Below are 27,576 nucleotides of genomic sequence, written 5' to 3'. Positions count from 1 at the left end.
CATCAGTCCCCTAGAACTTACAACTACTTAAACTTGACTAACCTAAGAACATCACACACATCCATGCCCGAGGCAGGATTCGAACGTGCGACCGTAGCGGTCACGCGGTTCCAGAGCGCTCGGCCACTCTGGCCGGCGAAAGGTGCGAGATCCTGGCTGAAGCGTGAATGAGGAAGAACATTCCAATGAAGATTTGTGAGCTCCTCTCGAGTGCGCAGACTTCTGAGGCCTTGCGTTGTCATAAAGAACGAAAAGTTCGTTGTTCTTTATTTTCTACTGCTAGGTGGCGAGGAATGCGACGGGCACATACCCGTGAGTACCCCAACTGATGGACGAGAGCACTACCAACAGAGACATCCAGTTAAACCACGAAATATTTGAATCCTCCTGGCAGATTAAAACTGAGTGCCGGAGCGAAACTCGAACTCGGGACCTTTGCCTTTCGCAGGTAAGTGCTCTACCAACTGAGCTACCCAAGCACGACACACGCCCCGTCCTCACAGCTTTACCTAGTCTCCTACCTTCCAAACTTTACAGAAGCTCTCCTGCGAACCTTGCAGGAAGTGGCGCCATTCTTGCAGTTCTGCAAGGTTCGCAGGAGAGCTTCTGTAAAATTTGGAAGGTAGGAGACTAGGTAAAGCTGTGAGGACGGGGCGTGAATCGTGCTTGGGTAGCTCAGTTGGTAGAGTACTTGCCCGCGAAAGGCAAAGGTCCCGAGTTCGAGTCTCGGTCAGGCACAGAGTTTTAATGTGCCAGGAAGTTTCATATCAATGCACACTTCGCTATAGAGTGAATATTCATTCGCGAAATATTTGATTGTGATCCATCGCTCCCTTCGAATGACAGTGTCTGCACGTTCGAACATTGCAGGAGTCATAGCTGTGTGCGGCGGGCCGGCACACGGGGGATCTGACACGTTTCCACGAACTTGTTGTAATGATAACAGAGGCCTCGCCCAACGACTCATCGTGCTTTTCTTCACTGTCAGTTCCTCGTAGACATTCTGCAAGAGCCTAAGAATATCTGTGAGGCCCTGGTTTTTCGCCAAAAGTAACTCAGTGACAGCTCTCTGCTTGGAACGCACCTCCGTTAAAGCCGCCGTTTTTAAGACTACTTACAGTGCCGCCACACGTCTGAGCTTTATGAAACTATAAGGGCCCCACAACTAATTCCACACTTTTTCAACCGAAACGGGTCGAGAAAAAAATTTGTCGCAGAACGACCCACTTACTTTGCTGTGGGACTGTGTTACTGATGTATTAACATATGTTTATTACTTTATGAATCGATACCATGTGTTATTCCATTGTGTCATACGGTAACTGCTTAATTACGTTAGTTAGATGCGTTTTCCCAAAAGTCAGAGACAAGGAAGGGTCTATTTTTCATCTACGCTCCGCCAGCAGCGGTGGCAGCCGCAGTTAGTTCTGTTGGTATGTCTGTGAGACGATGACGTAGAAGATGTCACGGAGCGGAAGGAAAGCCTCGTCTCGTCCCGACAGTAGCAGAGCTCGACCTTCGTGCATGGCTGCGCAACCGCAACCCGCGACTCCACAACAAAAGCCTCTTACTGTTTCATCTGAACAACGTCAGTAATCAGTAAAATTTTTGAGAGGTCTACTATTATACCACATTAACCAACTGTACTTTTTAAACTGTCATACAGTAAGTTATCTCGTAACCAGTTTTGAAAACTGTGTCCCGTGGGAGGGCAGGAACTAGATAATCTTCCAGAAACTTAATAAAAAAGCTACGAAAACTTTATGTTCTTAGTATGGTCCCTAGCTTCATTGAAATAAAAAGCAAACTGGGGTTTAACGTCCTGTCAGACTGAACAGAAATTCGAATAGGACAAGGATAAGGAAGGAAATCGACTGTGTACTTTTGAAAGAAAGCATCTAGAAATCAGACATATTCTGTTACACGAAACCACGGGAAGCCTAACCGTAGAGGTCGGCCAGGTGTTCAAATTTTGCATAAAAAGAAATTAAAGATTTCATAGAGTTTCGAACTAAACGACCGAATAAAGCCCCCACACAAAGAACGAGTTGTGCGAGATGAACGAAAGTTCCTACATCTGAATGATGAGGTCTATTCAGATTTCACACCAGACGCGTGAGAGTGAAGCTAATAGAGCCACTATTAGGATGAAAATCAGTTTTGCTTTAAATACTCGCTGCAACGGTCGTAAGTGCAGTTGCCTATGAGATTGTACTTAATTAGTTGATGTTAGTCACAACTGCCTTTAATCGGACGAAAACGTCATTATCGACTGCTCACTATGTATGAACGAGGTCGTGTAGTGGAACTACGAGAAGCTGCCTCTTCCTTCCAAAACACTACACAAAGCCTTTGCGGGAATGCAGCCACTGTACAAGACCGCTGTCAGCGGTGGTCACAGGAATGTACGGTTGCGAGAAGAACGGGCACCGTCCAGATAATTTGGAAATTTGTGGTAAGGTCTTATGGGACCAAACTGCTGAGGTCATCGTTCTCTAAGCCTACACACTACTTAATCATTACTTATTAAACTAACTTAAGCTAAGGACAACACACACACACACACACACACAGACACACACACACACACACACACATACCCACAGACACATACATACCCATACGAGGACTCGAACCTCCGACGGGGGGGGGGGGGGGGGGGCTGCTGTGCGGACCGTAACAAGGCACCTCAGACCTCTCGGCTACCCCTAGAGGCTGCACCGGGCAGTACCGTGGCATTACCGAGAGGGAAGATCATCATGTTCTGCATAAAGCTGTGGAACTTGGCACTGCGTCTGCAGCAGCAACTCAAACAGATGTTGGGACCACAGTGACTTAACAAACCGTTACCAATCAGCTACCTCAAGGACAACTCTTCAATTTCAGTGGTGTCAAGATCACTTGCGAGTACGGTGGAGATCTGTTGTTTTTTCTGATGAAACCGGTTTCTCCCTTGGTGCCAGTGTGGTCGTGTGTCGGTTAGGAGTAGATCGGGTAAGTGCAACCAACCTATCTGCTTGCTACACACTTTGTACCTACACCTGGAATTATGGTCTGGGGTGCGATTGTGTGTGGCAGCAGGAGCACTCCCGTGGTTATCCCACGCAAATTTGTACGTCTGTCCGGTGATTCGACTTGTCCGCTGCCATTCATTAACAGTAATTCAAGAGGTGTTTTCCAACAGGATAACGCTCGTCCACATACCACTATATAACCCAACAAGTTGTGCAGAATGTCGACATACTGCCTTGGCCTGCTCAGTCACCAGAGCTGTCTCGAATCTAGGACGCATTGTACATCATCTGACGACATCTCCAGTGTCAATCCAGATCCAGCATTCACCGTCCTTGTATTGACCGACGAAGTGGAACAGACGTCGAACTCCATACGACAAACTGATATCCGGCAGATGTACGACCATTGCATGCACGTTTTCACGCTTGCATTCAACAGTCTGGCGGTTATACCGTTATTAATGTACCAGCTTTTCGCGTTTGCAATGGCTTCTCACAGGCTTGCAATAAAGTGTGACTACGCAGTGTTAATCACTTCAGTATGTCAGAAAGATAAACGTATTTCCGAAATTTCTTTACTCTGCATTAACTATTTCTTGACGATGGGACTCTTTTCCCGTATCTTAGGGCATTCAGACTGTACATATTCAGCAAATATTTGCCTTATAGAGTGTGCAAGTGTCGAAAGTGAAATGAATATTTAGCAGCTCTACTGAAGTATGAGACATAAAAGCTTGTAAATACTTAAATCCCTGCGATAGAGTTTTAAACTGCTTCGTAAAACTGTTGCTCAAATATCCCTGAGTACATACTATAAGTTACACATCATTCAGTGTATCAAGACAAATAGCCAGCGTTACCGCAAATCAGATTTTTACACGCATAGAGCCAGATGTGTACTCTAAGGCCGTGTGAAGAGCGTCAGGTGCTGAGTGATCTTTATGAGGAAAACGCGGGTACCTCGTGCCTGTTTGAGACAGCACCTGCACGTTGCATTCCGCGCCGATCGTCCTCCGTATCAAAACTATAATGGATCCATTCACACTTTATAACTGTCCGAAACTGGCTTACTGAACACTATGATTAAGCACGACACCTCGTATGAAGCCTCCTGTTCCCGCAGCAGGGTACCATTAAAACCTCTGCGGAGTACTTCTGAGGACATGCTGGGCAGTCGATTTCCTTCTCCAAAAATACTTTCTCAATCAGCGACTTTTCTTGCAGAAGGGCTTGATATATACAGTTTGACTGTTGTGAATGAGTTGTATTTGTCCTGCCCATGTGGGAATATCAGCTGTAATCCACAGCCTATTAGTAAAGATTAGACACCTTTCACCAGTGTTTATAATAATTTCATCCAACCCTTACACATAAGAAAATAACTAGTTTCATATCATATGAAATTGTTACATTGGAAATTTTTGGAAAAATATCGCCCATACATATTATAAAAAATGGAATTGTGTGTGTGTGTGTGTGTGTGTGTGTGTGTGTGTGTGTGTGTGTGTGTGTGTGTGTGCGCGCGTGTGTGCTTATCCATATCTCCTGCTAAACCACTGGAGCCAGTTCAACCGGACATAGTGCAAATACCCTTCTGTCAAGCCACAATTGCTATATGGGTAAGGACCACATGCGAAACATTGTCAGATGACAAGACGTCATAAACATTAAGATGCGTAAAAACCTGCCCGATAGGGCTAGATTTTTAAATGTTTTACTTCCCTTCTACTAACTCATTTCCGGCACAGTTTGCAAACAGTATCCATATATGACACTGCATGTACCTACAAAATTATCTCGATTGTGTCATCGTGTAACACATATGAGCCGTGGCGGCTTTAAGTTTGGCGTCACTAACTACCTGTAAAGCCGATATCGATCCTTACCATACGCCAGGGCTGGGGTCTTTGGTCGAGGAGTATTGCCGGGTTTGGCGGGCCATGGTGCCAGCACATAGCCGGAGACCACATGGCTGGCGAGTTGGTTTTTGCAGCACTCCCGCGGCCCAGGTGTTGACCTTGTGAAGCCGCGTGTTCTTAAGTTGGTCGCAGCCAATGTTTTCCGGTTTGGCAGGCCAAGGTGCTGCCACATAGCGGGAGGCCACGTGGCTGGCGAGGTGGGTTTTGTGGCACTCCCACGACCCAGGCGTTGATCTTGTGAAGCTGCGTGGTGTTAAGTTGGTCGCAACCAAAGTTTTCCAGTAGCATTAAGTATTGATGGCGGTCAGTTGCGAGAAGGGCAGCTGAACTCGCGTGCAACCTGGTCAGCAAGCACTGGGCCAACTCTTGAGGCTTAAACACCTGTAGAAAACCTTCGTGGATTGGATACAATAACACCCCTGCTTGGAATCAAGGAGGTCATAGCTCCTTCACACCCGATTGAAGTTAAGTGTTGATCTGTTATTAGCAGTGGTTATTGTTAGCCCACGTCTGTGTTGATGTCATGTTCATTACGCCACCGATTGTGTCATGGTCACCGATCAGAGTAACAGACTTTAATCTGTTTGTTCCAGATCATATTCATGTAAACTGAATTGGTGTAAGTGGGACTACAGTCATTTTGATTTGCACATAGTCTTAGTTCACGTTGCCAGTTTTCATGCAATGTTAAGGAGCATCAAGCTCGTGACTTCTACACTCCTGGAAATGGAAAAAAGAACACATTGACACCGGTGTGTCAGACCCACCATTCTTGCTCCGGACACTGCGAGAGGGCTGTACAGGCAATGATCACACGCACGGCACAGCGGACACACCAGAAACCGCGGTGTTGGCCGTCGAATGGCGCTAGCTGCGCAGCATTTGTGCACCGCCGCCGTCAGTGTCAGCCAGTTTGCCGTGGCATACGGAGCTCCATCGCAGTCTTTAACACTGGTAGCATGCGCGACAGCGTGGACGTGAACCGTATGTGCAACTGACGGACTTTGAGCGAGGGCGTATAGTGGGCATGCGGGAGGCCGGGTGGACGTACCGCCGAATTGCTCAACACGTGGGGCGTGAGGTCTCCACAGTACATCGATGTTGTCGCCTGTGGTCGGCGGAAGGTGCACGTGCCCGTCGACCTGGGACCGGACCGCAGCGACGCACGGATGCACGCCAAGACCGTAGGATCCTACGCAGTGCCGTAGGGGACCGCACCGCCACTTCCCAGCAAATTAGGGACACTGTTGCTCCTGGGGTATCGGCGAGGACCTTCGCAATCGTCTCCATGAAGCTGGGCTACGGTCCTGCACACCGTTAGGCCGTATTCCGCTAACGCCCCAACATCGTGCAGCCCGCCTCCAGTGGTGTCGCGACAGGCGTGAATGGAGGGACGAATGGAGACATGTCGGCTTCAGCGATGAGAGTAGCTTCTGCCTTGGTGCCAATGATGGTCGTATGCGTGTTTGGCACCGTGCAGGTGAGCGCCACAATCAGGACTGCATACTACCGAGGCACACAGGGCCAACTCCCGGCATCATGGTGTGGGGAGCGATCTGCTACACTGGCCGTACACCTCTGGTGATCGTCGACGGGACACTGAATAGTGCACGGTACATCCAAACCGTCATCGAACCCATCGTTCTACCATTCCTAGACCGGCAAGGGAACTTGCTGTTCCAACAGGACAATGCACGTCCGCGTGTATCCCGTTCCACCCAACGTGCTCTAGAAGGTGTTAGTCAACTACCCTGGCCAGCAAGATCTCCGGATCTGTCCCCCATTGAGCATGTTTGGGACTGGATGAAGCGTCGTCTCACGCGGTCTGCACGTCCAGCACGAACGCTGGTCCAACTGAGGCGCCAGGAGCAAATGACATGGCAAGCCGTTCCACAGGACTACATCCAGCATCTCTACGATCGTCTCCATGGGAGAATAGCAGCCTGCATTGCTGCGAAAGGTGGATATACACTGTACGAGTACTGACATTGTGCATGCTCTGTTGCCTGTGTCTATGTGCCTGTGGTTCTGTCAGTGTGATCATGTGATGTATCTGACCCCAGGAATGTGTCAATAAAGTTTCCCCTTCCTGGGACAATGAATTCACGGTGTTCTTATTTCAATTTCCAGGAGTGTATATGCAGACACTTTTGCAATAACTTAATATTTCCTACACCTTAGATATTGTCATTTACCCTTATTTGGGAACATTGCTGTTTACTTTCTGACGCTTGTTGGCAGGATAGTTCTGGCAACGAGCGAAGCGTTCCTGTTTCCTGGGCTCAGAACAGAGACGTGTATCTTCCTGCTGCGGCGAAACTTCCGTCTAGATTTTCCCGCAGCTAGCTGCCTCTATCAGCTGCCTCGTGTTAGCTCAAGTTAAGTAAATTTGATCGTTTTTGTTCGTAGCACGCTGGAGGGTCACCCAATTAATTCCGGAACCCTTGATCTCTTCAAATATTAAGAGTTGAGCAAGCACATGAGCCCTAAGTTGTGTTCCGGAAGTCCAAAGTTCCTTACGACTACTTCCCATTTTATAACTTGTTTAAATTTTGCAGTCTTTGTTCTGTTAGTTATGGAGCATGTTAAGTTCTAAAGGCCTTTACTTATGAGTATGAAATGTTGACTTTTTTATGCGCTTTCATTATCTCACTCTATCCATTGTCAAACTTGCGTGATAGCTACCAGTTTGCTGTGATAACTGATTTTCTGTAATTTGTCACCTTTTTGTATTTTCAGCGATTGTACATTAATTTGAGGGTCATTATTAAAGTTTCTGCTGGGTTGTACCAGCTGGAAGTCACTTTCGAATTGTATGCATTACCAGCTTTTCTTGTATTCTGGGGGTTGTGTATTTAATTGCTTATGGTATTTTATTAAGGTTTATACATTGTTAAGGGGTATCCAACAACCAAAATCAGTGGTGTGACTTATTATACTTTCTGTGTTTTGAGTGAGCCTTGTTTATTTGTTTAAAGTTTTATCCATTCTTGGGAATTGTTAGTACTTTCAGTGGCAGTCATTTGTAGTTCATGTCACTAGCAAAATACAATTTGTTGAACCAAACTCCAGTCAACTAGTTGCTGTGGCTTCTTACTTGGATTTGGGACTTACGTATGTTCCTCATTTTAAGCCCTGTTTTTAATGGTATAAGTTGCTAAAATTTTGTACTAATTAATTTATTCTGTTCAGGTTCGTTAACTGTTGTGAGCGGCGTTAATCATTTTTGACAAGGTTTTTCATTTGTGATCATTATTTGTAATAAAGTAATTAAGCAATAAAGTGTATTCCATGAAATGACAAAAGACGAAATATGTGGGTCCACCTTCCATGTGTTTTTCCTTGTAATTATCCCAACTCTAGTTGTGAAGTATCAACACAGGTCAGGAGACATGTCGTCATAAACACGGAGATGAGCGAAAAGCTGCCGCATCATGCATGAAGTTTTAATATTTTTATTCCGTACTATGAAAAAACTGCTAAGTCGAGTCAAGGAAATCCGTGACATCTGGCGACGCCTTTGACATCTCACAACGGCAAAGCGCAAAGGACTGTAGACGAAAACGAAAGCTATGAAGAGGCATTGCGGCTCATATGTTTACAAAATCACGTTGTAGAGATGTGGAGTAGCTGCAGCTAGCATATAGAAACTGTCCACGATCATGCTTCTTAATGTGGATAAAAACTTATAAATTTGTATATTTCATATTTCTTAGTGCGAGTGTTTCACAAGTTAAAGATGTTTTCACGAATACAGAGGAACGAAATTTTTCGATACTGCACTACAAACATAGTTCTTTTTTTAAATTTTCGCTTCTAACAGAAATTTGGTAAAACTGATGCTCATGCAATGTCGGGTTTGTCAGCTAGTATTTCTATTAGAAGCTTCTATGCTATAAACAACGATTTGTATCATTTCCTGGAGTGACAACCTTTCCTTTACGGGCATAGCATCCAACAAAAAAGGGAGATATTCTGTACATGCACTGGCGCTCGTTCTATTGCTCTCTGTTCAATGACAAAAACGTCAAAGTGGTCCCATAATCAGGGAATGAGTGTAAGCGAGGAGATGTAGGTATCCTGCGTCGCCGCTCTTGGAAATGTCCTAGTGGTGATTTAGTATTGCCTTCCTCCGTCCTGTTACGAAGTGTCAAGCGGTTATCTGTATCATGTGGATTGGTGTGACGAGTGCCTGCACTGAAACCTGCTTTCGGCACGTAGCCCACTCTCCTCGAATACCATGAAGGGGAACGGCAGAAATCAACGTTCTCACCCAGCGCACGGATAGTCATTAACATTGTCACATCATAGTATGAAGGCTTTCACGACCGGATGACATATCTTCTGGTAAACCTTCCGGGATATAAGCTCGTGGTCCAGGAAATTCTTCAGCTCCTAATGTTTCGTCCAGAGCTGCGCTGGACATCTTCAGAGGGGTGTTTCTCCTCCGGTGTCGGCAAGACTCACCGCAGGAGAAACACTCCTCTGAAAATGTCCAGGGCAGCTCTGGACGAAACGTTAGGATCTGAAGAGAGTCATGGACCACGACCTTACATCCCGGAAGGTTAACCAGAGCACTGTCACATGCCCTCACTTCACGAGACACTGCGGACAGGTTTGAAACTTAATCCAGGAAACTGACCCAAAGACGTGATCAGGAAGTTTGCGGCGCCACCTCTCCTCTTCTTGCCGGCTAAAGACTACCGGTGGAATCTTCCATCTCCAGGAGACGAACCGGTTTACCTCAGAGTGGAAAGCCACCGCTCAAACGTGCATTAGTGACCTCGGCTAGGAGGCGGATGTATGTTATGTACATAGTCACGGTTATCACATCCTGACGGAAATTGTGCCTCTTGCATACTAGAGTTGAAAACATTGTTTGCTGCGCGGGATTAGCCGAGCGGTCTATGGCGCTGCAGTCATGAACTGTGCGGGCTGGTCCCGGTGGAGGTTCTAGTCCTCTCTCGGGCATGGCTGTGTGTGTTTGTCCGTAGGATAATTTAGGTTAAGTAGTGTGTAAGCTTAGGGAGTGATGACCTAGCAGTTAAGCCCCATAAGATTTCACACACAAAACATTGTTTATCTGAATCACGTCTAAATGTTAGTGAAGTAATAGGTAAAGGGAAAATTACTACAGTTCGTCTTTTTGTGTTTGCTTCAAGATACTTGAATGACAACTGTATAACCGAATACATACAGTGATATATGCCACAACCACCCCACACCAAGCAGAATTTCGAGGCAGGCGAAGCTGCTGCCAGCAAGTTCTCTCCCTAACATTTACAGAAGCCGGCTTCCAAAAGAAGAAGAAAACCTCAGTGACAATGATTTACTTCACAGCTGCGTATGACATAGTGTGGCTGGATGCATTACTCTTTAATCTAAATAAAACCGTTACAAGCCTAAAGATCACAGTACTAATACAAACATGCATAAAAGCTGCTCTTTTAAAGCTATCATTGTAGAAACCAAAAGTAATTCATGTACCATAAAGAACTGTCTCCCCCCGAGGGTCGATTCTGGCCACGCTTTTCTGTAACTTGTACAGCAGAGACGTGGCCATCAATGACTCTGTAAAGTTTAGCTACACCAGCGACCAACTTGCAGTAACTCAAAGCAATACATTCAACAAGATGAACAAACATTTACAAACGATCTAGTATTTACTAGAGATCTAATGTTGAAAAGGTGGGACACTGCCCTAACTCCAATGAAAGAGAAATCTGCTCATTTCACCTAAGCGAAAGAATGGCAAACAGAGAATTCACTGGTGCTAGCTGCGGATCTAGTTCAAACACCTTAAGAACTGCAACACAAGCACTATTAAAACTGTGTGCCCGACTGAGATTCGAACTCGGGACCTTTGCCTTTCGCGGGCAAGTGCTCTACCATTTGAGCTACCGATGCACGACTCACGCCCGGTACTCACAGCTTTACTTCTGCCAGTACCTCGTCTCCTACCTTCCAAACTTTACAGAAGGCAAAGGTCCCGAGTTCGAGTCTCGGTCGGGCAGACAGTTTTAATCTGCCAGGAAGTTTCATAACAGCGCACACTCCGCTGCAGAGTGAAAATCTCATTCTGGGAACACAAGCACTAGTCTACCCAGACACCGAAAACGGTTCTTCTCTCTGGAGTAAAGGTAGCCATGTCCACAAAATAGATATCTATCTAAATTATGCGATGACGACCTTGACAGGAACTCCTAAATACACACCAACTCCATGGATGTCAGTACTCGCCAAACCTCAGATGACAGCAAGCAGTAACACGTGAGTGGATGAAACTCAAAAGATCCAGAGAATTTCCAAATCATGAGATATTGAACAGCTTAGCATAAAACCCGACTCAAATCTAAAGAACCAATCTGGGTAAGGACTTCAGAACACGCCCACAGAAAGCTAGAAGCTAAGAGATATCTGGAGAAATTATTGGACGTTCTTCCACGATCATAAGAAAGGTAATGCAGAGCCAACAATCCAACTCCCAGGTGCGAAAAAACCGAAAAAAATGGAGCTTCCTCAACCGTGACAGATCTGGCCGCGCCGTGACAAAAGCGATGCTACACAAATTGGGAATCACCTATGATAACCAATAGAACTGCGGAACATCGGAGTAAACACTATAACACATTTCGAACGACTTCACAAAACGAAAATTCATGGGTACTAGGAAAGACTTGGTAGATGAAACACCTGCAGCAGTTAACTGGCTTTGGATATCCAACTATGATTGTCAATGGATAGCTCAGTTTCTTTTCTCTTCTACCTCTTCTCCAGCTTTCATTATCACCTATGCATACATGGTTCAAATGGCTCTGAGCACTATAGGACTCAATTGCTGAGGTCATCAGTCCCTTAGAACTTAGAACTACTTGAACCTAACTAACCTAAGGACATCACACACAACCATGCCCGAGGTAGGATTCGAACCAGCGACCGTAGCGGTCACGTGCTTCCGGACTGAAGAGCCTAGAGCCGCACGGCTACTCCGACCGGCTATGCATACATACATATGTATATAGATACATATGATTCATAATTACCTATAAATACATATTCCGGGAACACTTTCAATTATTCATTGCACAAGAACTAAACATTATACAGATGTCATACATATTCCATTTTGAAGAGAAACTCTGAAAGCTTTTTTTTTTTTTTTTTTTTTCAAACATTCCATACGCGATCCATGAGTGAGCTGGCAGAACTCAATGCGGTAATCGAATTCTTGCTAGCCGGCCGGAGTGGCCGAGCGGTTCTACGCGCTACAGTCTGGGACCGCGCGACCGCTGAGGTCGCAGGTTCGAATCCTGTCTCAGGCATTGATGTGTGTGATGTCCTTAGTTAGGTTTAAATAGTTCTAAGTTCTAGGGGATTGATGACCTCAAAAGTTAAGTCCCATAGTGCTCAGAGACATTTGAACAATTTTGAATTCTTGCCATACCCGTCCCAACATGGCATCGTCGGCTGTGGCAGCCGCTTCCCGTATTCTCTCCGAGAGGTCTGCTACATCACGTGGTAGAGGCGGTACATACACCAGATCTTTAATGCGTCCGCACAAAAAAAACGTCACACGGAGTGAGATCTTGTGATCGTGGAAGCCATTTCATGAACTCCAACACACAAAGCTCGCTCCGTACCTGAACTCGCTATGTTTGCGACTAGCGCTGACTATCGGAAAATTACCAAACTACGCTGTGGCGGTATATATGAAGAAAAAAACTTTCAGAGTTTCTCTTCAAAATGACATACGTATGATATCAGTACAATGTTTGGTTCTTGTGCAATAATTAATTAAAAGTGTTCCCGGACTTTATGTACACCCTGTATGTACATAGACGTATCTCTTAGTACTGATTCTTATCATTTTATCTTATCCTTTACTAACTTGACCGTCTGTGCTTGTTAAAAATATTTCTGTTAGCCAAACGCTAAATAATAAAGTTTCTATTTTCATAAAATACGAGTTTACATTGGCACATGCTTTAGTGGCGTCACGAGTTTGTGATGATGTTGCGAATTGTTTCACTGCCTGTCAAATGCGTATTTGAGACTGAAGAATAAACATTTTACTGTTCTACGCTTGTGTGAATGTCCATAGTGGAGTCGTCGATGAAGTGTTTCCGTTAGATGAAGTGAAGAGGTCCGAAGGTCAGTTCGAACCCGACAGCCCTTTATCGGTTTACTGATGCGACCGGCCTCCGAGCTCTTTAATTGCTTATCACATTGTCGAGGTGGACCCAACCTATTCGAACGAAGGGGGCGTAGTAGTCATTCTCCAGATGGTTCATATAAAGTAAACGCTAAGTTATGTTCATGAAAAGAAGGTTCATTATCACCAACCACTTCCGTTCTAGTGTTGAATGCGAATCTCTGGCAGCCGACCAAAATCACAAATACTTATTACATTACGCTGTCCAGTCAGATTTCCAGATCGTTATCCACTATCGTTTGGCCTAAAACTAAGTATGACAAAGTCACAAATCATTTTAATATAATTTCAAATGGTTCAAATGACTAAGTACTATGGGACTTAGCATATGAGGTCATCAGTCTCCTAGACCTTGAACTAGTTAAGCCTAACTAACCTAAGGACATCACACAAATTCTTGCCCGATGCAGGATTCGAACCTGCGATCGTAGCAGCAGCGCGGTTCCGGACTGAAGAACCTACAACCGCTCGGTCACACATGCCGGCTAATGTAAGTCCAGTTACCATTAGCCACAGATCTTGTCGAAGTGATAAGACTTGGGTGCGTGAGTACGATAGCCCAACAGCGGGTGAAACCGCGTCGAAGGGGTATCTATACAGTCTGAAACGAAAACAGAAACATGAAAATTGTCCGCAGATGAAAAGCTGTAGAATGCATGGTAAACATAAAACTAGCAAGTAATAAGTAATAGGGTCATGTGAAGTATGTGAATAACTGTCTTTCCAAATCATTTTTATTGGCTTAATTTTCAGCACAGCATTGACGTAGAATAATAAAAGCAACGGCGTGTGACGAGGGCCTCCCGTCGGGTAGACCACCCGCCTGGTACAAGTCTTTCGATTATCGCCACTTCGGCGACTTGCGCGTCGATGGGGATGAATTGATGATGATTAGGACAACACAATACCTATTCCCTGAGCGGAGAAAATCTCCGACCCAGTCGGAAATCGAACCCGGGCCCTTAGGATTGACAGTTCTCGCGCTGACCACTCAGCTACCGGGGGCGGGCATAGACTTACAATGTTATCATGTCACTATAATTTACAGAAAAGATAATAAATAAAATTGACTGAAAATAGCACAGAAAAAGTTAGTTTAAAAAAATTATAGTAAGCAAGTAAATGAAGACGAGTTACAACATCCAGTAGATGTTCATGGGCTGTAAATATTAACAAAAAGTTTCCATACCTTTGACCAATACCTTTTCTTACTATTCGTAGGACATCTCTTGACGCGACTGGCTTTCAGACAAAGTAATGTGAACGTCTGTAAACATAGCGGTCCAGATTAAATTTCCTAATCAATTTCAAGCCTCCTCCGTACCAATCGACCGAGGAAAAGTGTCACAGCTGATAGTGAGCGGCTATTTAACGAACTTGTCGATACATTAAAGGAAACAGATTACTTGATACACTCCCTAAATTTACTATACGATACAGACATGTTCAAAATTGTAATTTCGCATTCCATATAGTTTTAATGATCCCAATAAGATAGTTTTTACCACTTATGTGCGGAATATGTTTTTAAACGTGGTATATATATATATATATATATATATATATATATATATATATATATATATATATATATATATATATATACAGGATGTTACGAAAAGGTACGACCAAACTTTCAGGAAACATTCCTCACACACAAAGAAAGAAAATATGTTATGTGGACATGTGTCCGGGATCGCTTACTTTCCATGTTAGAGCTCATTTTATTACTTCTCTTCAAATCACAATAATCACGGAATGGAAACACACAGCAACAGAACGTACCAGCGTTACTTCAAACACTTTGTTACAGGAAATGTTCAAAATGTTCTCCGTTAGCGAGGATACATGCATCCACCCTCCGTCGCATGGAATCCCTGATGCGCTGATGCAGCCCTGGAGAATGGCGTATTGTATCACAGCTGTCCACAATACGAGCACGAAGAGTCTCTACATTTGGTACCGGGGTTGCGTAGAAAAGAGCTTTCAAATGACCCCATAAATGAAAGTCAAGAGGGTTGAGGTCAGGAGAGCGTGGAAGCCATGGAATTGGTCCGCTTCTACCAATCCATCGGTCATCGAATCTGTTGATGAGAAGCGTACGAACACTTTGACTGAATTGTGCAGGAGCTCCATCGTGCGTGAACCACATGTTGTGTCGTACTTGTAAAGGCACATGTTCTAGAAGCACAGGTAGAGTATCCCGTATGAAATCATGATAACGTGCTCCATTGAGCTTAGGTGGGAGAACAAAATAATTGAGCGCTAACATGGAAATTAAGCGTTTCCGGACACATGTTCACATAACATATTTTATTTATTTGTGTGTGAGGAATGTTTCCTGAAAGTTTGGCGGTACCTTTTTGTAACACCCTATATATATATATATATATATATAATTTTTCAGTTTTATTTCCGTTAGAAGACACTGACATTAAAACTGTTATTTATAAACTTTAAAAACAACGTGAAAACAAGAAAACAATCGACAAGTAAGTCATCTGGCAGGTGCAATAATTTCTTTGGTATGTGTATTATCTTTGTCCTTCTTGGTTAGTGGTAGTTAGAAGATATTGTCGTATAAAGTTGTCGGGAATCTTCGCTACTGTGCTTATGTCGTATTCTGAGATCCAAAAAGATTTGAATGCTGAAATTATATTGTCTCAGAACGAAGAATTTTGAATGTCAAAGATGAAGTGTATGCAACATATTATTTCGGAGTACATACCTGATTATCTTCCGCCAGGGAGAAATGTACCTCTAATTGTTGAGGAAAAAAAAAAGTTTCGAGAAACAGCGAATAAAGACAGTAAGTTAAGTAAGGAAAACTACTAAATTAATTTTTATCACAATCTTTATTTTGTGAATAAATCAAACTCTGTTCGTATTTGTTCTCGGTGGCAGATCATACACGCAAACAGATGCTTAGAAGTAATTTGCGAGGCTTGTTATAAACTTAATTATTGGATGCGAGTAGAGTTTTGAAGACGAGTGGGCTAGGTGATACCTGTTGCTACTTAACAGATAGCAGCGTCAGCAGAAATTCGACAATGCAGGATTCTTGTATCTGCCTCCTACGCTTCTGTAATGATAACGGGACTGACTTAATGCACGTGTTAGATGCAGTAAGCCACTTTGCAGTGTCTGCTGCACCTTCCTAGTGTGAATCCACATTTATTAGATCGCATATTGTTTAGATTTATTGTAGAAGTATCTTGCACCTATAGGATTCGAACCAACGTCCTCCGGCTCGAGCAGCACCAAATTAGTGCATATACTATGAAGGCGCGGGGAAATCGCTGTAGAACGTCGAACACGACGAGTTATAGGCGGAAACAAACTCATCCCCATGTTGCGTAACTGGGCATTGCGCAGTATCTCGAGAAACTGAGGAAATAATTTCACCCCTTGCAGGAAATTACTTGATAATTGCACATTTTCGAGGAGCATTATGTTTGCATTTTATGTCGTTCTTGTCAGTGTAGTTTAACATCTGTGGCTACTGATTACGTCTAATTAAGAACTAATTGTCTCGGTAGGTAAATTAACTCACAATTTTCCGGCAGTTTTCATTAGAAACTTGGTGCAGTAGTTAAGGTGCATCAATTAACCACTCGACCCTCTAAATTATGTGATGTAATTCGCACTTTGATTAACACAGGTGCACGACGTTCTGGACATTAAAGCCGCAAATTAAATACGTCCTAAGTACAGACAGCAGTACTGTTGTCTTAAAAGAGGAGAAAACACATTTACCTGTTGTCGATGCTCTTAAAAGTCCAGAGCACGTTACCGAAAAGAATCATCACCATTCCTACGCATTGTGGATCTCAATCATATTTAATAACAGTTGAAGATATGTAAGCCTTATGATAGTGTGCGAAGAGAAATATTTTTCTGTGTGGCAAAAACTTTCATAAATGTTTGATATTCAATCGTAATGGGGCTGTGACTGCACTACACTTGGAGACATCGTTCTCGCTCAACCGTACTCCATGGCTGTGTTTACGAAATGTGTAACTGCAAGAAAGAACGATCAAATGTGATTTCTGTAAAAAAAAAAAACTATTTGGTTTCAGTAATTGCGTGTAAAAAAGCTTAAGAGAGATAACAATAGCTCTTAGGGCAATTACATAGTTTCCATTTATTTATTTATTCTCATATCAGAAACATACATATTATACACAGATGTGAATGTATTACTTTTGCCCAAAATTTAGTTACTCCAATGCATTTTCTGCGCCTTGATGTTCACCTTCTATCCAGGAGGTGACATTGAAGGATATGACATTGAAGGATATGATGAAGAGTCTGGTATTCTCCACAGACACACTGAAAATCCTCTTGATCAGTGTAGCCCCATCTTTCCAAATTAGCGTTTGATCTACCATTTCCTGATCTTAGTCTCTTCAGGGACTTTCAAGACTTCCATTTTTCATGACATCCCAGAGACAGAGCTTCTGAAACATTTTTTCTAGCCAGGGGGAAGATACGTCCTTGCCCTCCATAGCTGCAAACTAGCGTTTTCACCAGTGGTTCAAAGTGCCGTTGAGGTTCTAATGTAACTCCTCCTTTACTTTAGTCGTTGCGGCCGAGCACGCACAAGTGCCGCAACACGACGTGACGTGGACTCCACTAATGTCTGAAGTAGTGCTGGGGGGAACTGACAACCATGAATCCTGCAGGACTGTCAATAAATCCGTAAGAGTACGAGGGGTTCCAGATCTCTTCTGAACAGCACGCTACAAGACATTCCATATATGCTCAACAATGTACATGCATCGGGAGGTTGGTTGGCAGCGGAAGTGTTTAAACTGAGAATAGTGTTTCTGTAGCAATTCTGGTTGTCCTGATGGAATTGCACAAGCCCGTTGGAATGCACAACGGACATGAGTGGATGCAGGTGATCAGACAGGGTGCTAATGTACGTGTCACCTGTCAGAGTCGTATCTAGACGTATCAGGGGTCCCATACCACACCAACTGCACATGCCCCCCTCCCCCCCCCCCCTCCATTACAGAGCGTCCCAGCTTGTACAGTCCCCTGCTGACATGCAGGATCCATTGTTTCAAGAATTTGCCTCCTTATACGTCCATTCGCTCGATACAATTGGAAACGAGACTCGTCCGACTAGTCAACATGTTTCCAGTCAACAGTACAATGTCGGTGTTGACGAGCAGAGGCGAGGCGTAAAGCTTTATGTCGTGCAGTCAACAACGATACATGATTGGGCCTTCGGCTCCAAAAGCCTATATCGATGATGTTTCTTTGAATGGTTCGCACGCTGACATTTGTTGATGGCCCACCATTACGATCTGCAGCAATTTGCTGAAGTGTTGAACGATTCTCTTGAGTCATTGTTGGTCCCGTTCTTGCAGGATCTTTTTCCAGCCGCAGCGATGTCGGAGATTTGATGTTTTAAAGGATTCCTGATATTCACGGTACACTCGTGAAACGGTTGTACGGATAAACTCCCACCACTGCTACGTCGGAGAGGCTGACCATTACATCACGTTCAAATTCACTTGAATCTCGGTAACCTGCCATTGTAACAGCAGTAACCGAACTAACAACTGCGCTAGACAGTTGTTATCTTATATAGGTGTTGCCGACCGCATTCTACCTGTTTACATATCTCTGTATTTGAGTACGCTTGCCTAAACCAGTTTCTTTGGCGCTTCCGTGGATGTCCGGTTACTGTCCTGGTGCGTAAATACGACAGTCTTCCTGCCACTCTTCCGTTTGGTGTGCGTGTGCAGGACTTGGGCTACGTATCGCACTTCTCATTAATGTTTCATTCCTTTACGTGCCTTACCCACTACATGCTCAGAATGAAAGCTTCTGTGAATGATATGCTTACATATACAGTATCTGTGCCAAAGTATGTAATGCCGAATTGACCGCGAGATGTCACAAGAGGAGAACTTGGGAGTTTAATACGAAGCGGGGAATATTGTGCTGTCAGTATGGAAGGATTAACAGCGGAACGACTCGGTCCGGAAGGCACAGTGATTTCGAATGTGCACTAGTCACTGAATGTCATCTCAATAACAAATCCATCGCTGACATTTCAATCGTTCTAAAGCTGTCCAAGTTGACAGTTCGTGATGCGATAGTGAAGGGGAAGTGTGAAGGACAGTCTCAGGTAAACCAAGACCAGCCAAACATCGTGTAGTGACAAAGGAACCGTCGAGCATGAAATCAGCTGAAGGAATCACTCTTGAGCTCCAGAGTGCTACAAGGGGACCATACAGCTCAATGAAATTGTGTAGTTAAAAAGAATGGGGTACATCAGTCGAGCATGTCCTCATAAGCCACACATTTCTGTACTCGATGCTAAACGGCGCTTGAGATGCTGTAAACGGCGACTTCACTCGACAGTCAATGACTGGATGCGAGTGATTTAGAATGATGGGTCACGCTATACCCTTTGACAATCCGATAAAAGGGTTTGGTGGTTTGGTTTTGGTGAAAGCCTGAAGAACGCTACGCACCATCAGGTGTAATGTCAACAGTGAAGTATGGAAGAAGTCGTGTTAGGGTATGGGAGTGTTTTTCGTACTTAGGGTGTAGTCACCTTATTACGCTTAAGAAAAGGCTAAATGAGGAAAGACAGAACACGTTTTAGAGCACTGTTTTTTACGTAGAGGGGAGATGATGATAATATCGGCAAGGCAACGCACCCTTTCATAAAGCAGCATCCGTGAGGCAATGTCTGTGGACAGCAGCATTTCTGAAAAGGACTGACCTGCCCATTGGCCCTTCATGAACATAATGAAACATCTTTGGGATGAGCTACAACGTCGATTGCGGTCCAAACCTCAGCGACCAACATCACTACCGTCTCCGGTTTCGACTTTTGAGGAAGACTCTACAGACATGCACACAAAAAATGGTTCAAATGGCTCTGAGTACTATGGGACTTAACATCTGAGGTCATCAGTCCCCTAGAACTTAGAACTACTTAAACCTAACTAACCTAAGGACATCACAGACATCCATGGTCGCGCGGTTCCAGACTGAAGAGCCTAGAACCGCTCGGCCACACCTACCGGCAGACATGCAGACAGATCACCCAAAAGAGAACTCAGTAGAGTTCAAGCAGTCATAAAGGAGAATGTCCACCAACAGGTGCCGGACACTTTTGATCAGATGGGGTATACGTCAACTGGGTGCGTAGAAAGAGTGTGCCAAATACTTGTGGGAGACAACATCTAGTAAAAGAAAGTCCTGTAAATGTATGTTCTAAAACTTTTACTTATTTAGGTATACGCCATTTCACTTGTCTCGAGAGCAGTCAGTGTTTAATTGTGATCTTATTGCTGGTGCTCGCTGCTTATTGCTTATTGTTCGTGTACTGTGCTACGTCCTCTGCTGTGGCGCTTTTTTCAGACACTGTACAACTGCCTCTCGCATCAACCATTCCTTACGTATCGTATTGCAGCTGTATGGCATCAGAACAATACTAATTGTTCCCCCGAGTGTGAACAGCGTAAACCGTGAGATGTGGTCCTATTATTCCACGCGGGAAAGTGCATACTTGGTATTCTGATTTGATTTATCCAACGGCGAGGGCACTTATTACATATATTCTCCTTCTTCCAGTTTTATCAATTCTTTAATTTCGTATTTATAAATTTTCTAATCAGAAAACTGTAAACTTTTTCCTGACTCGTTCCACGAATAAGCAGCTTGGGCTCGCGTGGCTTCACGAAACTTATGAATAGCTAAAAATAAAATAAAATTCCAGAAGCTGGTAGTCAGTGCTTCTCTGTAATGCAAGTTGTTCTGGCCGTTTGGGCACGGGTGTGGGGAGTCGATGTCATTTTCCAGTTTTTTTGGCGAGTTTTGCAAAAATAGACATAATGTCTGAAGGGATACCGCAATCACTAGTTATAAAATGCTACTTATAATCCGTGTTGATTACAAAAATGTTTATTCAGGTGACCGGTTTAGGTTCCTCTAGAACCATCTTCAGATCTGCAGTTTCGGTTACAGGAGTAACCCGTCCTCCCACAGCAACCGTCACATTCAGCATGTGAAGGTGCTGTGTGCGGACGGGTTACTACTGTAACCGAAATTACAGAGATGAAGATGGTTCTAGAGGAACCGAAACCGGTCATGCGAATAAACATCAAGTCGCATTATAAGTAACATTTTAGGCGACTCTTCTGCAGTTTAGCCGGCGCAGGGACAGGCCCCACAGCGAGTGTACAGCCATTAGCTAGCCGGAGGTGTCGTTTAACGAACGAGGTACACTTGGCTAAGTCTGACATGCCTTTCTTGTCTTCTGTTATCTCTTTCACACGCTGTTATAATTCTAGCAGCACGTCACTGAATTCGTCCTATGTCTGCTATGCCGGCCGCGGTGGTCTCGCGGTTCTAGGCACGCAGTCCGGAACCGTGCGACTGCTACGGTCGCAGGTTCGAATCCTGCCTCGGGCATGGATGTGTTGATGTCCTTAAGTTAGTTAGGTTTACGTAGTTCTAAGTTCTAGGGGACTAATGACCACAGCAGTTGAGTCCCATAGTGCTCAGAGCCATTTGAACCATTTATGTCTGTTGTCGCGCCTAGTTGATAAGTACTCCAAACACTAGAACAATATTAACAGTCCCACCTGCGTTTTGTATGGGCTCCATTTAGTTATTCACTACATTTTCCAGGAAACCATTTAGCCAATACAGGGCAAGGCGGCAGCGTGGTTACCATAACGGCCCCGCATTCGAGAGCACGGCTATTCAAATCTCCATCCGGTTCAAATGGCTCTAAGCACTATAGAACTTAACATCTGAGGTCATCAATCCCCTAAACTTAGAACTACTTATAACTGAATAACCTAAGGACATCCATGCCCTAGGCAGGATTCTAACCTGCGACCGTAGCTGTCGCACGATTCCTGACTGAAGCGCATAGAACCGCTCGGCCATAGCGACCAGATAGGGACCGATGACCTAAGCAGTTTGATCCCTTAGGAATTCACACACATTTAAAGAATTAAGTGAGATCGAGCTGAGGCAAATTGTTGTTGCTCGTATGACGGGTGCTTCTCCAGTTAAGGTAGCCGAAGTGTTTGCTGTTTCAGGAGCCACCCTATCGAAGATTTGTACCGCATACAGGGGAACAAACATCAACCGCTCAGTCACAACACGGACGAAACTATCAGTTGAGTGATCGTTACGGACGATCATTGAAAAGGATTGTGAAGAAAAATAGGAGAACGACAGCTGCAAACGTCACTGCAGAACTCAGTGCCGCAATCGCAAGCACTGGCTGCACCAAAACAACTCGAAGGGAGCACCATAAGCAGGAAATTGCCCAGGGAGTTTGAATTCCAATCTCATTCATTAGTGATGCTAATGGCCGTACTGGGAAAATTTGGTGCAGAAGCTATAAAACCATACTGTGGGATAATGGAAGAAAGTATTTTCGTCGGATAAGTTTTGTTTTGCACTGATTACAACTCCTAGCCGAGCTTACGACCCAAGAGTATAACATAGCGGGAGTTCGTTGATGATTTGAGCAGCCGTGTCGTAAGTTACACGCGCCCATGTTTACTCCCAAAGGCAGCGTTACTGCCAAGAGTTGTGTGATCGCTTTGGCTGGTGAGGTCCTCCGCATAGTGCAGTGTTTGTTCCCCAGTAGTGATACCGTATTTCAAGACGACGAGATACCTATTGCACAGCTCGCGTTGTGGAGGTCTCGTTTTTCGAACACGAGGATGAACTGTCGTATCTCCTCTGCCCACCACACCCACCACCGTCTGAAGAATTCAAAATTGATGAGACTTTGTGGTCTACTACACAGATAAGGGTGCGTCATCGGTATCCACTCCTTCATTATCTGAACTTGCCACTAGTTTGCAGGAAAAATGGTATAAAGTTCCCTTGGAAAGCATACAGAGACACTATTTACCCATTGGGAGATGGCAATAAGATGTTAGCGAAAGGCAAAAGTTTCCCTGTGTCACATTAGGCGCGGTAATGTGTTGTACTGTTTGGCTTTCCATATTTTTGTCCACCCTCTATATATCGAAAACTTTAGAGGTTCTATTAAGCTCCGTTAGGGTAGACTCGGTGTTTCTTCAATTTCAGTGGAACCACCGCCGTCCAGTACAGTGTACTGGCCTTGATCAAATATTCATCAGTGAATCATATTTCTGCAAAGACACGCAGTATACACTTTGAATTGCATAGCATAGGACACATCCCGTTGTACCAGCTCATTCGCATACAGAGCACGGGGGGGGGGGGGGGGGGGTGATTGGTTAAACGTCTCCGTCCGCGCTGTAATTTAATCTTGTCAGCGTGATGCCTACGGGAGTGATGAATCTTATAAAACAATTCATTGAAAACAATAATTTTTTTCGGAAATGTGGAGTAAGTTACTGGATTACAATATTTTCAAAAGGCAGGTATGAAGTAACCCCACCCCCACATTTTGTACTGTAAGGGTTAATATAAATCTTCAGATTATGAAAATAAACGTAATATTGTCTCTGAGTTAATGTTTAAAACTGTTAAAACATACACTAAAAGGTACCTTTTTTTAAGAAAAATTGTAAATTCACCCTAAATGCCAGGTGCTTTTTTGTTTATTTTCATAGTTCTGAAGATAGTTGCTAATGAACCGAAACCGGTATTCAATAAATTGTAATTTTGTATTTTACCGCGAGAAAAGCAATTTAAAAAATTTAAAAATAATACAGATCGTTTACCCCAGCCACCCAACGATACAAGGTCTTGAATACCAGAAGTTCCTCTAACGTTTACCGACCCTCCCTCCAAGATAGCGTTCTCCACAGCTCCTTACGAAGAAATCGTCTATGCAGTTACAAATTTCATTCATAAACGTAGGTGTAGTATTGAATCAAACGTTTTTCGAAGTCAAGAAGTATTGGATTTACCTTCCTGCCTGGTTCATGGCTCTCTAGATGTCAAGCGAGAAAAGTGCGAATTTGGTTTTGCTTGATGAATGTTTCCGAAACCCGCACTGGTTGACATCGCGGTAATTCTGTTGGAAATACCTCATAATCTGTATTACCAAAGGGCTAACTGGGAGCACAGTCTCCAGTGCGGCTTACCTATCTAATGGCTTCCAGAGGCAGAAAAGTTCGATTTTCAATATTTCGTACTGTTACCGGGAATATTTTAAACATTTAAAAAGGCTGTCATAATCAATAAAACAGTAAGGGGTGACTAATTAAGAGGTATGTTAAAATTTCAACTCAGTCAGACACGTATTACAGTTAGAAAATGTGTATATCTCTTGAGGCAACGTTACTCAAGGCGTGCAAATTACCCAGATCATGTGCTACAGATAATTTCAAACACTTTGCAACTCTTTTCGTCATTGTCACCACTTCGTCGTCGTCGTCGTCCCCTCTCTAAGAAAATCACAAAGCGATGAAATGAAAAATTGTAATTAATTACTTTAATTTATTACTCCTTTACCACTAATTTTATTTGCAACACGTTTTCCAGACACTGTCCAAATATATCACTGAATATACCCTCAAAATTATATCACTGAATGACACATAATTCGGGAAATATGACGCCGTAAACAACGAGGTACATGAGGAAATAACTTTTTCTTAAGACGGGGCGCAAATTATCCACACTGTACTCGTAAAGCGTTTGATAATAAGAGCACTTACCAACTTCCAACAAATTTTGAACATGATTTCATAAATATTCTAAATTTTCTCTCACACGCTTAACTTCAATAACTCATTTATAAAGTATTCAAGGGGTTTGAAACTGTTTTATGGATGGGAGTTCGATTCTTTATAAAATCTACGGTGGGGGGCTACCGATATCCTCAAAGTCCTACAATAGAAGAATGTCAAGGATACTGAATCCTAGCTTTGTGGATCACTTCTAAATTTCTTGTAAATGGGTGTGACGTGTGCTTTCTTTCAACTACTGGGCACCGACTTTCGTTCGAGTGATCTACGATGGTTTCTAATTAACAAGGGGGCCATCTCAGCGGCAGATTTAGTAATGAATCTGATACAAATTCCATCGTTCCCTGGAGCTTTATTCAGTTTCAATGATTTCAGGAGTTTCTCGACGCCTTCGACACTAACACTTACTTCACTAATCTCTTCAGTGGTACGAGGATTAAATTGGGCCACTCTCCTGGGTTTTCCACTGTAAAGTAACATTTGAGTATGGAGTTAAACATTTCACATTTTGCTTTGCTGCCTTCAGTTTCACTTCCTGGCCCATTCGCCCACACGGACTGTGGTGCCACTAACACCCTTTAGACACACCAGAATTCTTTGGGTTACGTGAAATATTATTTGGCAATATTCTGCTACGGTAGTCACGGAACGCATCACGCATTACTCTCTTGACAGCCAAACACGTTTCATTCAGCATATCTCTATCTATAGCCCTGCGCTTTGTTTTACACCTATTAGTCAGTAATCTGTTTCTTTAGAGCTTTCTTTACAGTGACTGCATACCATAGAGGTTCCCCTCCATTATGGAGTATTCTACTGGATACTTGTCTATCCAGCGCTTGATCCACTATTCTTTTAAACGGGATCCATAGTTGTTCTAGATGCTTCTACCGTGTGCTAAAAGTAAAGTTCCTCGTTGAGATACGACACTACTGATTTTTTGTTTAGCGTGTTTAACATAAGTATCTTTCTACCTGTGGTATCAGCGTTCGATACCACAGTTGTTAGGGGTTGCGGTTATCGACCGCGGTTCGTATTAGTATCGTTGCACCCGCGAGTCGCGACCAGCGCCGCTCCGCAGCTTGTGTCAAGTTTCTAGCGAGCTCTCGTCCATTCTTGCTCGAGACGTCAAGTAGTAAAGAAGCATAGCCTTCAGCTGATAGGAAGCAACCTCTAACAAGGCGCTTAGTAACGTATGGCCTAAGTGAGGCCTCAATAGCTATCTGTTTATAATTATATGTATGCAGCCAAGAAGAATCCCGTACAGCTTGTTAAGTACAATATGTATTATTTATTACCAACGATTTCTAATTATTTTAATCGTAGCAGATCCACACCATGCAGGTAGCACCTTATCGACGTTACAAACAAACCTGCTGTGAGTTATATATTTCTATTTAACATTGACAACCAGTCAACATTGACGACGACTCGTTCGTCGTCATCATAACACTACTATTTTTAGTCGCCCTTTGTACGAGGCTTTGAGTACTAAAAAGTGGCTCTGAGCACTATGGGACTTAACATCTATGGTCATCAGTCCCCTAGAACTTAGAACTACTTAAACCTAACTAACCTAAGGACATCACAAAACACCCAGCCATCACACAACACCCAGCGAGAGAAATTGAAAGACTGCTGGCTGGCTCACAGCACTATGGGACTTAACATCTATGGTCATCAGTCCCCTAGAACTTAGAACTAATTAAACCTAACTAACCTAAGGACGTCACACAACACCCAGCCATCACGAGAAAGAGAAAATCCCTGACCCCGCCGGGAATCTAACCTGGAAACCCGGGTGAGGGAAGCGAGAACGCTACCGCACGACCACGAGATGCGGGCTTTGAGAACTAAGGTCCGGTGGCCAATATGTAACTGATGGTAGGTTTGAATGAAGTTACACGCTTACAGAGCTGTCTACCAACTCTTTGGGTGGCTACTGCAGTGTTGGTTTCACTCACTAGTCGCTTGGCAGTCGGTGAGAGCAGATCGTAATTGCCGAGACAATCGTAGATCCCGCCAGTTGTGAAGAGTGAAGTGCAATTAGATTTTTTCTGGAAAAAGGATCTTCATCTGCTGAAACCCATTGTGATTAATACCTAGTGTATGGACCTGAAATAATGAGTGACTAAAAATTTGAAAAAGATGTCGAGAATTCCAAAATGGTCGCACCAACATTCGAGATGAACAACGGAGTGGCAGGCCCGGTATTCGGACAGACGACATCGTTGAGCAAGTGAATCAAAAACTTTGAAATGATCAGGGATCGACGACTGTGGTCTCGCTAATGAATGCCAAAATGTCGCTCAAACCTCGATTTACAGAATTGTCACTGCGAGCTGGATTTCAAAAATATTAACTGATCGGCACAAAGAACAAAGAATTTGCAGTACACGACAGTTTTTGGAGCGCTACAGACAAGATGAATACGGTTTGTTTTCAGACATTGTTACGGGCGACGAGACGTGGATATCATACACCAACGCAGAATCGAAATATTAGTCAATGCAGTGGCGCCATTCAAGTTCATTACCGAGACCACAGTCGTCGATCGCTGATCATTTCAAAGTTTTGTTTCACCCGATGTCTACCCATCTAATCTTCAGCATTCTTCTGTACCACCACGTTTCGAAAGATTCTATTCTCTTCTTGCCTAACTATTTATCGTCCAAGTTTCACTTCCAAACATGGCTACACTCCATACAAATACTTTGAGAAACGACTTCCTGGCACTTAGATCT

At 43.8% G+C, this 27,576-nt stretch overlaps 1 protein-coding gene across 1 annotated transcript in view; it reads right to left on the bottom strand.

Annotated features, from left to right (window-relative positions):
• The window catches only part of LOC126277871 (ATP-binding cassette subfamily G member 4-like), a 366,743-nt gene that overhangs the window by 250,199 nt on the left and 88,968 nt on the right, over positions 1 to 27,576 (bottom strand). The window lies entirely within an intron of this gene.

This window comes from Schistocerca gregaria, chromosome 6 (assembly GCF_023897955.1).
Source record: "Schistocerca gregaria isolate iqSchGreg1 chromosome 6, iqSchGreg1.2, whole genome shotgun sequence".
Lineage (NCBI taxonomy): Eukaryota > Metazoa > Arthropoda > Insecta > Orthoptera > Acrididae > Schistocerca > Schistocerca gregaria.
The sequence above is the reverse complement of the archived record's forward strand: the minus strand, read 5'-3'. Positions and strand labels throughout refer to the sequence as shown.